Here is an 18893-nt window from a genome sequence, read left to right as displayed (position 1 = left end):
CTCCTCCCTGCAGGCCCCAGATTCAAAATGGCCACGGGGCTACTTCCAGGTCCTGCAGAGAGGTGGCTTACATGCGCCTGCTAAGCCTGCTAAGCCTGAAGCAGTGAACGTGCTATGCAAAATGTCAGATAAGCGATCTGTCACTATATAATGATGTCCCCCCCCCCCCCCCTGGGACAATGTGATAAAGTAAAAAAAAATATTTAGATGGGTAAAAAAAAATAATAATAATTCCTAAATATAGAAAGAAAATATTGTTCCCATAAATAAATTTCTTTATCTAAATAATAAAAAAAATACAAGTACACATATTTAGTATTGCCGCGTTCGTAACGAGCCGACCCATAAAACTGTCCCCCTTCAGTGAACACCGTAAAAAAAAACAAGGCAAAAAACAACGCTTTATTATCATACCAACAAACAAAAAGTGAAATAACACGTGATCAAAAAGATGGATATAAATAACCATGGTACCTCTGAAAATATCATCTTGTCCCGCAAAAAACGAGCCGCCATACAGCATCATCAGCAAAAAAATTAAAAAAGTTATAGTCCTCAGAATGAAGTGATGCAAAAATAATTATTTTTCCTATAAAATAGTTTTTGTGGTATAAAAGTGCCAAAACATAAAACAGAGGTATCACTGTAATCATACTGACCTGAAGAATAATACTGCTTTATCAATTTTACCAAACGTGGAACGGTATGAACTCCCCCCACAAAAGTAATTCATGAATAGCTGGTTTTCAGTCATTCTGCCTCACAAAAATCGGAATAAAAAGCGATCAAAAAATGTCACGTGCCCGAAAATGTTACCAATAAAAATGTCAACTCGTCCCGCAAAAAACAAGACCTCACATGACTCTGTGGACCAAAATATGGAAAAATTATAGCTCTCAAAATGTGGAGACTCAAAAACTATTTTTTTGCAATAAAAAGCGTCTTTTAGTGTGTGACAGCTGCCAATCAAAAAAATCCACTAAAAAACCCACTATAAAAGTAAATCAACAGCCCCTTCATGACCCACTTAGTTAGGGAAAAATAATAAAAAAATGTAAAAAATGTATTTATTTCCATTTTCCCATTAGGGTTAGGGCTAGGGTTAGGATTAGGGCTAGGGTTAGGGCTATGGGTAGGGCTAGGGATAGGGTTAGGGCTAGGGTTAGGGCTAGGATTAGGGCTAGGATTAGGGCTAGGGTTAAGGTTAGGGCTAGGGCTAGGATTAGGGCTAGGGTTAGGGTTGGGGCTAGGGTTAGTGCTACAGTTAGGGTTGGGGCTAAAGTTAGGGTTAGGGCTCGGGCTAAAGTTAGGGTTAGTGTGGGGGCTAAAGTTAAGGTTAGGGTTGGGGCTAAAGTTAGGGTTAGCGCTACAGTTAGGGTTGGGGCTAAAGTTAAGGTTAGGGTTGGGGCTAAAGTTAGGGTTTGGGCTAAAGTTAGGGTTAGGGTTAAAGTTAGGGCTGAGGCTAAAATTAGGGTTAGGGTTTGGATTACATTTACGGTTGGGATTAGGGTTAGGGGTGGGTCAGGGTTAGGGGTATGGTTAGGGTTATGGCTGGGATTAGGGTTAGGGGTGTGTTGGAGTTAAGGGGTGTGGTTAGGGTTATGGTTGGGAATAGGGTTAGGGGTGTGTTGAGTGAGCGGTGTGGTTAGGGTTGGGATTAGGGTTAGGGGTGTGTTGAGGTTAGGGGTGTGATTGAGGTTAGGTGTGTGGTTGGGATTAGGGTTAGGGGGTGTTTGGTTTAGGGTTTCAGTTCCACTGTGGAGGCACATCAGGGCTCTCCAAACGTGACATGGAGTCCAATCTCAATTACAGCCAATTCTGCCTTGAAAAAGTAAAACAGTGCTCCTTCCCTTCCGTGCTCTCCCATGCACCCAAACAGGGGATTACTGTTATGAACAGGTGATTCAGAACCACAATGGACCTAGTGGTTAAGAGCACACAAAGTGACCTGATAGTTACTAACATAGGACGAGCTCTGAGATGTGGGAACTCTGCTGACCACAATCCCTAATCCTATCATATCACACTAGAGGTAGCCGTGGATTGCTCCTAACGCTCCCTATGCAACTCGGCACAGCCTGAGAAACTAGCTAGCCCTGAAGATAGAAAAATAAGCCTACCTTGCCTCAGAGAAATTCCCCAAAGGAAAAGGCAGCCCCCCACATATAATGACTGTGAGTTAAGATGAAAATACAAACACAGAGATGAAATAGATTTAAGCAAAGTGAGGCCCGACTTACTGAATAGACCGAGGATAGGAAAGATAGCTTTGCGGTCAGCACAAAAACCTACAAACAACCACGCAGAGGGGGCAAAAATACCCTCCGCACCGACTAACGGTACAGAGGTGCTCCCTCTGCGTCTCAGAGCTTCCAGCAAGCAAGAAAAACCAATATAGCAAGCTGGACAGAAAATATAGCAACAAAAGTAACACAAGCAAACTTAGCTTATGCAGGGCAGACAGGCCACAAGAACGATCCAGGAGATAGCAAGACCAATACTGGAACATTGACTGGAGGCCAGGAACAAAGAACTAGGTGGAGTTAAATAGAGCAGCACCTAACGACTTAATCTCGTCACCTGAGGAAGGAAACTCAGAAGCCGCAGCCCCACTCACATCCACCAGAGGAAGCTCATAGACAGAACCAGCCGAAGTACCACTCATGACCACAGGAGGGAGCTTGACCACAGAATTCACAACAGTACCCCCCCCTTGAGGAGGGGTCACCGAACCCTCACCAGAGCCCCCAGGCCGACCAGGATGAGCCAAATAAAAGGCACGAACCAGATCGGCAGCATGAACATCAGAGGCAAAGACCCAGGAATTATCTTCCTGACCATAACCCTTCCACTTAACCAGGTACTGAAGTTTCCGTCTTGAAATACGAGAATCCAAAATCTTCTCCACTATATACTCCAACTCCCCCTCAACCAAAACCGGGGCAGGAGGATCAACGGATGGAAGCACAGGTGCCACGTATCTTCGCAACAATGACCTATGGAATACGTTATGGATGGAAAAAGAAGCTGGAAGGGTCAAACGAAAAGACACATGATTAAGAACCTCAGAAATCCTATACGGACCAATGAAACAAGGCTTAAACTTAGGAGAGGAAACTTTCATAGGAATATAACGAGATGACAACCAAACCAAATCCCCAACACGAAGTCGGGGACCCACACAGCGCCTGCGGTTAGCGAAACGTTGAGCCTTCTCCTGAGACAATGTCAAATTGTCCACCACATGAGTCCAAATCTGCTGCAACCTATCCACCACAGTATCCACACCAGGACAGTCAGAAGACTCAACCTGCCCTGAAGAGAAACGAGGATGGAAACCAGAATTGCAGAAAAACGGCGAAACCAAAGTAGCCGAGCTGGCCCGATTATTAAGGGCGAACTCAGCCAAAGGCAAAAAGGACACCCAATCATCCTGATCGGCAGAAACAAAACATCTCAGATATGTTTCCAAGGTCTGATTGGTTCGTTCAGTTTGGTCATTTGTCTGAGGATGGAAAGCCGAGGAAAAAGACAAATCTCGAAACAAACTGGGAACCTCTGTCAGAAATGATATTCTCCGGAATGCCATGTAAACGAACCACATGCTGGAAGAACAATGGCACCAAATTAGAGGAGGAAGGCAATTTAGACAAGGGTACCAAATGGACCATCTTAGAGAAGCGATCATAAACAACCCAAATGACCGACATTTTTTGAGAGACGGGGAGATCCTAAATAAAATCCATAGAGATATGTGTCCAGGGCCTCTTCGGGACCGGCAAGGGCAAAAGCAACCCACTGGCACGAGAACAGCAGGGCTTAGCCCGAGCACAAATCCCACAGGACTGCACAAACGAACGTACATCCCGCGACAGAGACGGCCACCAAAAGCATCTAGCCACCAAATCTCTGGTACCAAAGATTCCAGGATGACCAGCCAACACCGAACAATGAACCTCAGAGATAACTCTACTCGTCCATTTATCAGGGACAAACAGTTTCTCCGCTGGGCAACGGTCAGGTCTATTAACCTGAAATTTTTGCAGCACCCGCCGCAAATCAGGGGAGATGGCAGACAAAATTACCCCCTCTTTGAGAATACCCGCTGGCTCAGACAAACTCGGAGAGTCGGGCACAAAACTCCTAGACAGGGCATCCGCCTTCACATTTTTAGAGCCCGGAAGGTACGAAACCACAAAGTCAAAAAGGGAGAAAAACAGCGACCAACGAGCCTGTCAAGTTCTTGTGATCAGTCAAGACCACCACGCGATGCTTAGCTCCTTCAAGCCAATGACGCCACTCCTCGAATGCCCACTTCATGGCCAACAACTCTCGTTTGCCAACATCATAATTGCGCTCAGCAGGCGAAAACTTTCTAGAAAAGAAGGCACATGGTTTCATCACCGAGCCATCAGAACTTCTTTGCGACAAAACAGCCCCTGCTCCAATCTCAGAAGCATCAACCTCGACCTGGAACGGGAGCGAAACATCTGGTTGGCACAACACAGGGGAAGAAGAAAAACGACGCTTCAACTCTTGAAACGCTTCCACAGCAGCAGAAGACCAATTGACCACATCAGCACCCTTCTTGGTTAAATCAGTCAACGGTTTAGCAATACTAGAAAAATTATTGATGAAGCAACGATAAAAATAAGCAAAGCCCAGGAACTTTTGCAGACTCTTCAGAGATGTCGGCTGAGTCCAATCATAAATGGCCTGAACTTTAACAGGGTCCATCTCGATAGTAGAAGGGGAAAAGATGAAACCCAAAAATGAAACCCTCTGAACACCAAAGAGACACTTTGACCCCTTCACAAACAAAGAATTCGCATGCAGGACCTGGAACACCATTCTGACCTGCCTCACATGAGACTCCCAATCATCCGAGAAGACCAAAATATCATCCAAGTATACAATCAGGAATTTATCCAGGTACTCTCGGAAGATGTCATGCATAAAGGACTGAAACACCGATGGAGCATTAGAAAGCCCGAATGGCATAACCAGGTACTCAAAATGGCCCTCGGGCGTATTAAATGCTGTTTTCCATTCATCGCCCTGTTTAATACGCACAAGATTATACGCACCACGAAGATCTATTTTGGTGAACCAACTAGCCCCCTTAATCCGAGCAAACAAATCAGACAGCAGCGGCAAGGGGTACTGAAATTTGACCGTGATTTTATTTAGAAGGCGGTAATCAATACAAGGTCTCAGCGAACCATCCTTCTTGGCCACAAAAAAGAACCCTGCTCCCAATGGTGACGACGAAGGGCGAATATGACCCTTCTCCAAGGATTCCTTTACGTAACTCCACATAGCGGCGTGCTCAGGCACAGACAAATTAAACAGTCGACCTTTAGGAAACTTACTACTAGGAATCAAATCGATAGCACAATCACAATCCCTATGCGGAGGTAGGGCACTGGACTTGGGCTCATCAAATACATCCCGGTAATCCGACAAGAACTCTGGGACCTCAGAAGGGATGGATGATGAAATAGACAGAAATGGAACATCACCATGTACCCCCTGACAACCCCAGCTGGACACAGACATTGATTTCCAATCCAATACTGGGTTATGGACTTGTAGCCATGGCAACCCCAACACGACCACATCATGCAGATTATGCAACACCAAAAAGCGAATATCCTCCTGATGCGCAGGAGCCATGCACATGGTCAGCTGGGTCCAGTACTGAGGCTTATTCTTGGCCAAAGGCATAGCATCAATTCCTCTCAATGGAATAGGATACTGCAAGGGCTCCAAGAAAAACCCACAGCGCCTAGCATACTCCAAGTCCATCAAATTCAGGGCAGCGCCTGAATCCACAAATGCCATGACAGAATAGGATGACAAAGAGCAGATCAAAGTAACGGACAAAAGAAATTTCGACTGTACCGTACCAATGGTGGCAGACCTAGCGAACCGCTTAGTGCGCTTAGGACAATCGGAGATAGCATGAGTGGAATCACCACAGTAAAAACACAGCCCATTCAGACGTCTGTGTTTTTGCCGTTCAGCTCTGGTCAAAGTCCTATCGCACTGCATAGGCTCAGGTCCATGCTCAGATAATACCGCCAAATGGTGCACAGTTTTACGCTCACGCAAGCGTCGACCGATCTGAATGGCCAAAGACATAGACTCATTCAGACCAGCAGGCATAGGAAATCCCACCATGACATCCTTAAGGGCTTCAGAGAGACCTTTTCTGAAAATTGCTGCCAGCGCACATTCATTCCATTGAGTGAGCACAGACCACTTCCTAAACTTCTGATAATATATCTCTCCCTCATCCTGACCCTGACACAGAGCCAGCAAATTTTTCTCTGCCTGATCCACTGAATTAGGTTCATCATACAGCAATCCGAGCGCCAGAAAGAACGCATCAATATTACATAATGCAGGATCTCCTGGCGCAAGGGAAAATGCCCAGTCTTGAGGGTCGCCACATAATAAAGAAATAATGATCTTAACTTGTTGAACTGGGTCACCAGAGGAGCGGGGTTTCAAAGCCAGAAACAGTTTACAATTATTCTTAAAGCTCAGAAACTTAGCTCTATCTCCAGAAAACAAATCAGGAATAGGAATTCTTGGCTCCAACATAGAATTCTGAACCACAAAGTCTTGAATATTTTGTAGTATTGCAGTGAGATGATCCACACAAGAAGACAGACCTTTAATGTCCATCACTACACCTGTGTCCTGAACCACCCAAATGTCTAGGGGAAAAGAAAGACAAAACACAGTACAGAGAAAAAAAAATGGTCTCAGAACTTCTCTTTTCCCTCTATTGAGAAGCATTAGTACTTTGGGCCTCCAGTACTGTTATGAACAGGTGATTCAGAACCACAATGGACCTAGTGGTTAAGAGCACACAAAGTGACCTGATAGTTACTAACATAGGACGAGCTCTGAGACGTGGGAACTCTGCTGACCACAATCCCTAATCCTATCATACCACACTAGAGGTAGCCGTGGATTGCTCCTAACGCTCCCTATGCAATTCGGCACAGCCTGAGAAACTAGCTAGCCCTGAAGATAGAAAAATAAGCCTACCTTGCCTCAGAGAAATTCCCCAAAGGAAAAGGCAGCCCCCCACATATAATGACTGTGAGTTAAGATGAAAATACAAACACAGAGATGAAATAGATTTAAGCAAAGTGAGGCCCGACTTACTGAATAGACCGAGGATAGGAAAGATAGCTTTGCGGTCAGCACAAAAACCTACAAACAACCACGCAGAGGGGGCAAAAATACCCTCCGCAACGACTAACGGTACGGAGGTGCTCCCTCTGCGTCTCAGAGCTTCCAGCAAGCAAGAAAAACCAATATAGCAAGCTGGACAGAAAATATAGCAACAAAAGTAACACAAGCAAACTTAGCTTATGCAGGGCAGACAGGCCACAAGAACGATCCAGGAGATAGCAAGACCAATACTGGAACATTGACTGGAGGCCAGGAACAAAGAACTAGGTGGAGTTAAATAGAGCAGCACCTAACGACTTAACCTCGTCACCTGAGGAAGGAAACTCAAAAGCCGCAGCCCCACTCACATCCAACAGAGGAAGCTCATAGACAGAACCAGCCGAAGTACCACTCATGACCACAGGAGGGAGCTTGACCACAGAATTCACAACAGATTACTCCAACATATGGGTATCAGCGTACTCAGGACAAATTGGACAATAAGATTTGGTGTCCAATGTTTCTTGCTATCCTTGTGAAAATAAAAATTTGGGGGCTAAAAAACATTTTTGTGTGAAAAAAATGTTTTTTTTTATTTTCAGGGTTCTGCGTTATAATCTAGTGAAACGCTTGAGGGTTCAAAGTTCTCACAACACATCTAGATAAGTTCCTTGGGGGGTCTAGTTTCCAAAATGGGGTCACTTGTTGGGGGTTTTCTACTGTTTAGGTACATCAGGAGCTCTGCAAATGCAATGTGACGCCTGCAGACCAATCCGTCTAAGTCTGCATTCCAAATGGCGCTCTTTCCCTTCCGGGCTCTGCCATTCGCCCAAATGGTGGTTCACCCCCACATATAGGATATGTGCGTACTCAGGACAAATTGTACAACAACTTTTGGGATCCAATTTCTCCTGTTACCCTTGGAAAAATTTAAAACTGGGGGCTAAAAAATAATTTTTGTGGAAAAAAAAAGATCTTTTATTTCCACGGGTCTGCGTTATAAACTGTAGTGAAACACTTGGGGGTTCAAAGCTCTCAAAGCACACCTAGATGAGTTCCTTAGGGGGTCTACTTTCCAAGATGGTGTCACTTGTGGGGGGTTTCAATGTTTAGGCACATCAGGGGCTCTCCAAATGCAACATGGCGTCCTATCTCAATTCCATTCAATTTTGCATTGAAAAGTCAAATGGCGCTCCTTCCCTTCTGAGCTCTGCCATGCACCCAAACAGTGGTTTACCCCACATATGGGGTATTGGCGTACTCAGGAAAAATTGTACAACACAACAACTTTGGGGTCCATTTTCTCCTGTTACCCTTGGTAAAATAAAACAAATTGGAGCTGAAGTAAATTTTTTGTGAAAAAAAGTTAAATGTTCATTTTTTTAAAAAATTCCTGTGAAACAACTGAAGGGTTAATAAACTTCTTGAATGTGGTTTTGAGCACCTTGAGGGGTACAGTTTTTAGAATCGTGTCACACTTGGTTATTTTCTATCATATATACCCCTCAAAATGACTTCAAATGTGATGTGGTCCCTAAAAAAAAATGGTGTTGTAAAAATGAGAAATTGCTGATCAACTTTTAACCTTTATAACGCCCTAACAAAAAAAAAAATTTGGCTCCAAAATTGTGCTGATGTAAAGTAGACATGTGGGAAATGTTACTTATTATGTATTTTGTGTGACATATCTCTGTGATTTAAGGGCATAAAAATTAAAATTTGGAAAATTGCGAATTTCGCCAAATTTCCATTTTTTTCACAAATAAACACAGGTAATGTCAAAGAAATGTTATGACTGTCATGAAGCCCAATATTTCACGATAAAACAGTGTCAGAATCACCTGGATCCGTTGAAGCGTACCAGAGTTATAACCTCATAAAGGGACAGTGGTCAGAATTGTAAAAATTGGCCCGGTCATTAACGTGCAAACCACCCTTGGGGCTTAAGGGGTTAATTATATTAGCGATAGTCTGAACATTTTCTCCATACACAGAAATTGTCAATCATCTCATGTGTATGATGGGCTCCCAGATGTTGTCAGGAGAGTTAAGGTTTGAGCACAGTGATATTCTATCAATGACCACTATGAGGCCCATGAGTGTCTGGAGACAAGCAGTCCTGTGTCTTGGCTGGTAGCCACCCATTCCTTACATCAGCCATACAGAGGGGAAAAAAGTATTTAGTCAGCCACCAATTGTGCAAGTTCTCCCACTTAAAAAGATGAGAGAGGCCTGTTTTATGTTTGCTAATGACAGGTGTTATGAAGGCAATCCAGAAACACAGTGTGCTTAGCGATCAGAGCGCACACAGTGATCTGACAAATACCCAAAAAATACAAAAACGAGCTCTGAGACGTGGAAACTCTGTAGACTGCACACCTGATCCTATCCTAAACACAACTAAAAGCGGCTGTGGATTGCGCCTAACAACTACCTAGGCAACTCGGCACAGCCTAAGAAACTAGCTAGCCTGAAGATAGAAAAATAGGCCTGACTTGCCCCAGAGAAATTCCCCAAAGGAAAAGGCAGCCCCCCACATATAATGACTGTGAGTAAGATGAAAAGACAAAACGTAGGGATGAAATAGATTCAGCAAAGTGGGGCCCGATATTCTAGGACAGAGCGAGGACAGTAAAGCGAACTTTGCAGTCTACAAAAAACCCTAAAGCAAAACCACGCAAAGGGGGCAAAAAAAAACCACCGTGCCGAACTAACGGCACGGCGGTACACCCTTTGCGTCTCAGAGCTTCCAGCAAAACAAAACACAAGCTGGACAGAAAAAAAGCAACAAAAAAGCAAAAAGCACTTAGCTATACAGAGCAGCAGGTCACAGGAACGATCAGGAGAAGCTCAGATCCAACACTGAAACATTGACAAGGAGCAAGGATAGCAGCATCAGGCGGAGTTAAGTAATGAAGCAGTTAACGAGCTCACCAGAACACCTGAGGGAGGAAGCTCAGAAGCTGCAGTACCACTTGTGACCACAGGAGTGAATTCAGCCACAGAATTCACAACAGGCCTGTAATTGACATCATAGGTAGACCTCAACTATGAGAGTCAAAATGAGAAAACAAATCCAGAAAATCACCTTGTCTGATTTGGCAAGATTTATTTTTCAAATTATGAGGGAAAATAAGTACTTGGTCACCGAAAAACATGTAAGATTTCTGGCTCTCACAGACCTGTAACTTCTTCTTTAAGAGCTTCCTCTGTCCTCCACTCATTACCTGTAGTAACAGCACCTGTTTGAACTTTTTATCAGTATAAAAGACACCTGTCCACAACTCCAAATACTAAATGCTTTTTTCCCCACTGCATACAGTATGTATGGCAGGAGTTGCCAGGATTTTTATGGAGTAGGTTCCTGTATTGAACTCACGTTCCTTGTGCTGTCATGCAAATGACAGCGTGGGAAACACCCAATGTTTGGGGTTCCGAACCTGAACAGCAATATGGACTTCTTGGAGAAATCCGTGTTCAGGGTCCGTGCACGAGCACTAGGGGTTCGGTATGGACCTCGAACTTTACTATTCGGGTTCTCACTTCTCTAGTAATGAAGCTAACTTTTCTGGCATAATGGTTATGACTGCCTGGTACTGCAGCTTGCAACAGCAAGAATGTAGAGCAAACTCTTAATTCATTTGATCAGGGAAGAGGACCATTCACATTCCTTGAAAAATTCTGTAAATAAATGCCGGTAACCTTGACTTTGACCTTGTGGCAATGCAATAGATTTACACATAGCATTTTTTGGAGGGGCTTGACACTGAATTGAGAGCCGACTGTCTGCCTACTAATGCTGCAGCAATGTTCACATGGAGCATTAAGTTATCATTAATCAATAGACTGACAATCTCTGTCTATGATCATCAGCCACTTAGAAGCTCATAACATGGTTATTGCACAAACGTCTGCTTTTTTTTCCTATTGCATGTTTGATATATTTTCTCAAAACTCCATTAGTAAACAAATGGAGGGAGCAAAATATTAGCATTATTTGACACAAATCTAGGATTTATGTTTAAATGAAATCAAGCAACATTTACGTTAGAACTTTCCAGATGATTGGAAAAAAAGGTTCATTTATTTGAAGAATTTATTCTAAAGAACATCCCAAATCTGCAGGTATAGAGCATCATAATATCGTAGAGATAACAGCTAATTTGCAACGCCTAACAAAGAACTTTTCAATGGCACTATGATCATTTTCAAACACTGCAAATAGCTTTATCACAACCAATGATTGGAAAATAGAAGCATAAAGATAGTGCGTAATACTAGTTTCAACAATAAATATTCCCCTAGTGCATAATATTCCTTTCTTTGCAATGCTGCTGTGACACCAAATGCCTGGCACTAACACTGACAAATGTAATCTCTCTGACATTCATTCTGGTTATATTTTTTTGCTATTTTGAGAATGACATTAAAAAGTAATGAGAATTCTTCCTGAATGTACAATTAATTTGTACTGAAAATCTGCCATACATCTTGGGCACACAAGAAAACACTGCTTTGAATTCTATAGTAGACCCAACAACACAAAAGTTTTTCCTTTCAAAATATTAAATATACAAAAAACAAACCATACAAGGCCACCAAAATATTAATATTGTAGAAATCCTTATACTCAGGGCCGGTGTCACCACCCGGCACACCTGGGGAAGTACCGGTGCTCTGAGCAAGAGGGTAAACCACCCAACGTCGAGGACACCGGCACACTATGGGGCCCATGAGTCAGGGTAGCCCAGTGCCAGCACCCGCAATTGTGACCCCCCACTTGCTTAGGGCTCCTGTACTTGCCCAGGTGAGCTGCTGAAGAGTCCAGACCTGCGGTCAGAAAAGAGAGGTGAGCATTAGATATTTTTTATGTATGGAGCAATATTTTGGGCCCATACTGTAAAAAGTATTATATGGGGCCCATTTTGTACGAAGCATTATATGGGGTCCGTTCTGTGTGGAGCAATATATGTGGCCCCGTTATTCTGTAATGAGAATTATATAGGGCTCTTTGTTCAGTATAGAGCATTATATTGGGCCCACTATTGTTTATGGAGTATTATATGGGTCCCATTTTTCTGTACAAAGCATTATGGGTCCCATGCTGTATGGAGCATTATATGGAGTCCATTCTGTATGGAGCAATATGTGGGGCTCATTCTGTAAGGAGTATTATATGGGGCCCATTTTGCATGGAGCATTATATGGGGTCCATTCTGTGTGGAGCAATATATGTGGCCCACTAATCTGTAATGAGAACTATATAGGGCTCATTATTCAGTATGGAGCATTTTATGGGTCAGATTATTGTTTATGGAGTATTATATGGGTCCCATTTTTCTGTACAAAGTATTAGATGGAGTCCATTATTCTGTATGAAGCATAATATGGGGCCCATTGTTCTGTATGGAGCATTATATGGGGCCCATTATTCTGTATGGAGCATTATATGGTGCCCATTATACTGTATGTGGCCCATTATACTGTATGGAGCATTTTATGGGGCCCATTATACTGTATGGAACATTTTATGGGGTCTATTATTCTTTATGGTGCATTATATGAAGTCCATTATTCCGTATAGATCATTTTATGGGGTTCATAAATCTGTACTGAGCACTATATGGGACTGATTATTTTGTATGGAGCATTATATGGGGCCTACTATTCTGTATGGAGTATTATATGGGGTTCATTATTCTGTATGGAGTATTATGTGGGGTACATTATTGAGTATGGAGCATTATATGGTGTCCATTATTCTGTACAATATATGGTGCCCAAAATTCTGTATGGAGGACTATGTGATGCCAATAAAACTGTATAGAGGACTATGTGGTGCCCATAACACTACATGGATGACTATGTGGTGGCCATAATACTGTATGGATGCCTATACTATCCGGTCTAAAAAGAAAACTTTTGAATCACCCTAGGGAATGCACTGTGCAGTACAAGTATTAGCTGGTTTCTGAGCTATTGCAGAACTTACAATACATATCACTCTTATAATGTAAGAAGTAAGTGATTTTTTTGCCATTGTACTATATCTATATTTCTCTGCTGTATCTGAGCATCATGAATTGGGATATGTGTTAAAAGGGCCCACTGAGACTCTTTAGCCTGGGTCCCACAAAAACCTAGAGCCCTGCTTACACTCACCTTACCATTTACCTCTCTGACCTCTCTGGTTCACATCGTAATTCGTCCTCGCCGCATGTTCTGATCACCACCACTCACACTGAAATCATTGGTTTTCTCATTCTAGATAAGAACTTCTGACTCTGTTGAGCCTCAGGACAGTTTTGTGCACACGCCCAAGATGATGGTGCACATCATGAAGTCATGACTCTGTCACCTTTCACTCGCTCAGGACTCTCCCGAGGTGAGAGACCGGATGGTTGATGGTAAGGAGTGGAGAGGTCAGATAAATGAGCACTGAGGTGAGTGTAAAGACTTTCTTAAAATTTTGTTTTTATACATTCTGGAGACTGAAGAGACCCCAGAGCATAAAATGACAATAAAAATGCAATCAATTCGGAAAAAAATATCTTCTCTTCAAATTAATTTTCCTGGGAAAATCCCTGAGAACAGGTGAATTGGAATTTTGCCTGATCATCTCTAGCATGAAGTCTTTTCAGCACCAGGCTTTTGAAAAGTTTAAACTCTTGAAGGAGGATTTTCAGAGTTTGCACCAACCATATTCCCCCCCATTTGCACATACACTTAAATTAGGTGCCCATGCACAAAAATGCTCCTCAACAACTCACACAGAAATTCTTGAAAAACTATTTCAATTGATTTTTTGAGAAAATTAACATTGCTGATCACATGAGGAGTTATTGGACTTTTTTCCCCTGAAATCTGAATATATTTGCTGCTCTTTTAGGTACTACAATTGCTCTGAATACATGTGTAAAACACTCTAACGTCTCCTAAGACAGTATCCACCACTAGTGAAGGCCGAATCAAAACAGTAAAATTCGGGGTCTGGACAGAACACCTATTGTTCGCGCACGGACCCCAAATATGGCCTCTCCAGTAAGTCCGTGTTACTGTTTGGGTTCAGCACCCTAAGCTTCAGGTATTTCCCATGCTGTCATCTGCATGACAGGGCAAGAAACACCGGTGGCTCTGATCGGCTGTAAAATTATTACCGCCTGTTAGATTACCAACAGCTGTGACTGGTAGTAAAAAGGTTACCTCCAGTCACAGTGGTGTCAACTGATGAGAGAGTACTACTCCCATCAGCCTACACCTGCTGCCGCTAATAACAGTGAGAGCAGATTAGGCTGATGGAAATATTCATCAGCCGGTGCCTGCTCTATAAATAAATAAATAAATGCATTTAAAAAAATAATGTGGGATCTTTCTATTTTTGATAACCAGCTTATTATATATAAAAGTTTCTTATTGTAAAAACTCTGCCGGCATCATTGCATGGCTTTTCATATCCCATCAGGCAGATACACCATCTTGCTTGCCCCTCCAAGCCATGCTGTGAGTTGTGCTCTCTGTCTGCTCTATGTTGTGAACCTCATGTCTCCACCTGCTCTTTGCATACTTCCTGGCTGTGAGCTTCGGGCAGTGGCCCCGACAGTTCCTGATTCTTGTAGTGACTGTGTGCACTTCCTAAGGCTACTTTCACACTAGCGTCGGAATATCCCCGTCGCAATGCGTGGGGCAGAGATTCCGACGCTAGCGTTTGACGCACTGCACAACGGGTGCAGCGGATGCATTTCTCCGGCGCATCCGCTGCCCCATTGTGAGGTGCGGGGAGGTGGGGGCGGAGTTCCGGCCGCGCATGCGCGGCCGGAAAAAGCGGTCCGTCAGGAGCAAAAAACGTTACATGTAACGTTTTTTGCTCCCGGTGGTCCGCCACAACACGGCGCAACCGTCGCACGACGGTTGCAACGTGTGGCAAAGCGTCGCAATGCGTCGCTAATGTTAATCTATGGGCAAAAACGCATCCTGCAAACAACTTTGCAGGATGTGTTTTTTGCCATAAACGACGCATTGCAACGTCTGGAAAAAACCCCAGTGTGAAAGTAGCCTAAGGTGTCCCCTGCCCATTGCCAAGAGGCATCAGGTACTTAAAGCATTCCCACTCCCAGGTAGTGTCTTGCTGCTGAAGTGCCAGGTCCTGTCTTTATCTCTTGTGTTAGCCACCCAGTGGGGCTTCATACCCTGGCCTGTACCTGTGTTCTGTTACTCTCGTGTCTGCCACCCAGTGGGGCTTTGTACCCTGGCCTGTACCTGTGTTCTTTATCTCTTGTGTTTGCCACCCAGTGGGGCTTTGTACCCTGGTCAGTGCCTGTATCCTGTGTCTCTCATTTCCACCATCTGAATCCTCATTTCTTTGCCTTGTCCCATACCTGTCCTTGTCTGAACTAAGTCCTATGCATGTCCATTTGTATCCCTGCCTTAAGCCTTCCCTATCTCTCTGTGTGTTTCCTTGTGCTCACTCCTTCTGCTCTTGGTTCCGCACTCTGCGGCTTTGCTCTGCTCTCGGCTCAACACTTGTGGCCTTGCTCTGCTCTGCACTCTGCGGCTCTGCTCTCTTCTCTGCACTCTGTGGCTCTGCTCTTAGCTCCGCCTCCTATGGCTCAGCTCTGCTCTTTGCTCCGTACCCTGCAGCTCTGCTCAGCTCTTTGCTCAGCACACTGCGGCTCTGCTCTGCTATTTGCTCCGCACCCTGCAGCTCTGCTCTTTGCTCTGCACCCTGTGGCTCTGCTCTTTGCTTTGCACCCTGCGGCTCTGCTCTGCTCTTAGCCCTGCCTGCAGTTGCTCTGCTGTGCCTCCTGTGGCTCTGCACCGCCTCCTGTGCTTCTGCTCTACACCGCGCTCTGCGGTTCTGCTCGGCTCCGCTCCCTGCGATTCTCGCCCTTTAGTCTATGCTGGCTCCTACCTGTTCCTGTCCCTCCAGCCTGTACTGGTGCCTACCTGTTCCTGACCCTCTACTCGGTACTGGTCCCTGCCTATGTTCCAGTCCTACCCAAACTAGTTCCAGTCCTGCCAGCTGTGCTCGCCTGTCTGACAGTTTCTTAGCCATGCCCGCCTGTCTGCCAGTGTCTCAGTTGTGCTCTCCTGTCAGCCAAAAGTGCCAGCCGTGCTCACCTGCCTACCAGAGTGCCAGTCATGCCCGCCTGCCTACCAGAGTGCCAGCCATGCCCACCTGCCTACCAGAGTGCCAGTCATGCACACCTGCCTACCAGAGTGCCATCCATGCCCGTCTGCCTACCATAGTGGCAGCCATGCCTGCCTGCCTACCAAAGTACTAGCTGTGCCCACCTTTCTCCCAGAGTGCCAGCCATGCCCGCCTGCCTACCAGAGTGTCAGCCATGCTCGCCTGCCAGAGTGCCAGCGGTGCCCGCCAGAGTACCAGTCGTGCCTAATCATACTCACTTGCATCTGCCTCTTGTATTTTGTCCCTCAGTGGGATCAGCTGCCACAGCCAGATACCACCCTGGAGTGGTACCTGGCAGCTTCCTGCCCCACAAGCCTGATCTCACCATCAGAGGCTCCAGTGAACACCAAGGTAGCTGCTTAGTCACTCCTCTTCCAGGGTAGTCTGATGGGGCCACAATCCCCCGCTCATGCCATCAAGTCAAGGCATGAGAGTGACAGTTATATTGTCTTATACTTTTGATTTAGGCAAAGTAAGTTAAAACTACAAAGACCACTTAAGTTTAAAGCCATGCTCATATTGTGTTTCTGCAGTGTATCCGGGGTTTTGTCTTAATCCCCCTAAAAACAGGATTCAGGTGAACCCCTGAAAGATCTATGAAGAGGAATGGCATGAACTCCATTTTTTTTATAAAGTGTTCGCCTGTTCAGAAGGGAATAGAAAGTTCTACCATGTGGAGCACTATGCCCATCAGTGTATATGTTTATGCTTTATGTTTGCTGTAAAGGAGGTTTTATAAGAAGTCAGTATTCTTTTTTTACTTTTAGTAAGTAGTATTAATTTTAAACCATGATTATATTAAATTAATTAAAGAAAGTGCCTGCCTAAATGGTGGTATCATTAAAGTATAACGCAGCTCTTTTGCTTATTGCATATCAATCATACTTCATTAGTGGAGTAAGGAAAACACTCGAGCTGCTAATTACAGATTTTGGTAAGTACATGGTACTAATGCAGAGCTTTGATCTAAATGCTGTTGATCTTTCATAACAGCCTCACTAGGTACGTTTTGTAATTTTTGCACTGTGCGTGTACATAGATAGGGTGATACTATTGATTACATATTCTTTCTCATGGTTAAATACATACAGTTGTGCTCAAAAACACCAACACTTTCTCTCCAATCATGGTTAGTGGTTGGGTGAAGCCATTTATTGTCAAACTACTGAGTTTTCTCACTGGCAATTCAAGTGCCAGTAAATTCACAGCATGACAGGTTAGAATGGAATAGGTAGAATATATATATAAACACATAGAATACATATATATAGATGCCAGTGACACACACATATATGTATATATATTACATAGATTATTCGGCAATACACCAGCTGCATATAGTAAAATCACAACAGGAGTCAACACCGTAGAATAGATGAATTACATACAGTAAATACATATAGAATAGGTAGATATACAGATGTATGTGACAAATACAATCAGTACAGTGTGTGTGAAGCTTACTGTACATGTATTTAATTAATAATGTTTCTGGAAAAAAATGGCGTGGGCTCCCATGTCATTTTCGTAACTAGCAGAGGGAAAGTCAATGGCTGGGGGCAGAAGTTTATAGCCTGAGAAGGGGGTAATACCCAAGGACCTTCCCAGGCTATTAATATCAGCTCACAACTTAGCCTCTACTGGCTATTAAAATGGTGTACCCTAAAAAAAATGACATAGGATCCCCCTATAATTAATAACCAGCAAAGGCTATGCCTGTCCATGAAATAGCCTTGGAGTCAATTGTCCAATTACTTTTGGTCCCTTTGAAAACATGGTGGCACATGTTAAGGAGCTGAAACTCCTAAACCCTTCAACCAATTTTAATGTGGATACCCTCAAATGAAAGCTGAAAGTCTGAACTTCAACTGCATCTGAATTGTTTTGTTTAAAATTCATTGTGGTAATGTCTATAACCAAAATTAGAAAAATGTTGTCTCTGTCCAAATATATATGGACATAACTGTATATGTAAAACCACTGACTTTTACATACTGTACTTGGACAATGGTCCTAAGCAAGTCAAAATTAATTATAGAAGCAACAGGTTTGCAGAAGATTGAAAATGAACAAAAGCTTTGTTATACTTTGTGATGCATTAGCGAAGTTATTCAATAGGAAAAATGTGACATTCACCACCTTATATTAAGATATACAGGTGCTTCTAACAAAATATCGAAAAGTTAATTTATTTCAGTTTTTCAATACAAAAAGTGAAACTCATATATCATATACAGTCATTACAGAGTGATCTACTTCAAGTGTTTACTTCTTTTAATGTTGATGATTATGAAAACCCAAAAGTAATTATCTAACAAAATTAGAATAATTAACAAAAACACCTGCAAAGGCTTCCTAAGCATTTGAACAGGTCCCTTAGTCTGTTTCAGTAGACTCCACAACTATGGGGAAGACTTCTAACTTGACAGATGTCCAGAAGGCAGTCATTGACACACTCCACAAGGAGGGTAAGCCACAAAAGGTCATTGCTAAAGAAGCTGGCTGTTCACAGAGT

Source organism: Ranitomeya imitator, chromosome 5 (genome assembly GCF_032444005.1).
Source record: "Ranitomeya imitator isolate aRanImi1 chromosome 5, aRanImi1.pri, whole genome shotgun sequence".
Classification (NCBI taxonomy): Eukaryota; Metazoa; Chordata; class Amphibia; order Anura; family Dendrobatidae; genus Ranitomeya; species Ranitomeya imitator.
Note: the sequence above shows the minus strand (reverse complement) of the source record.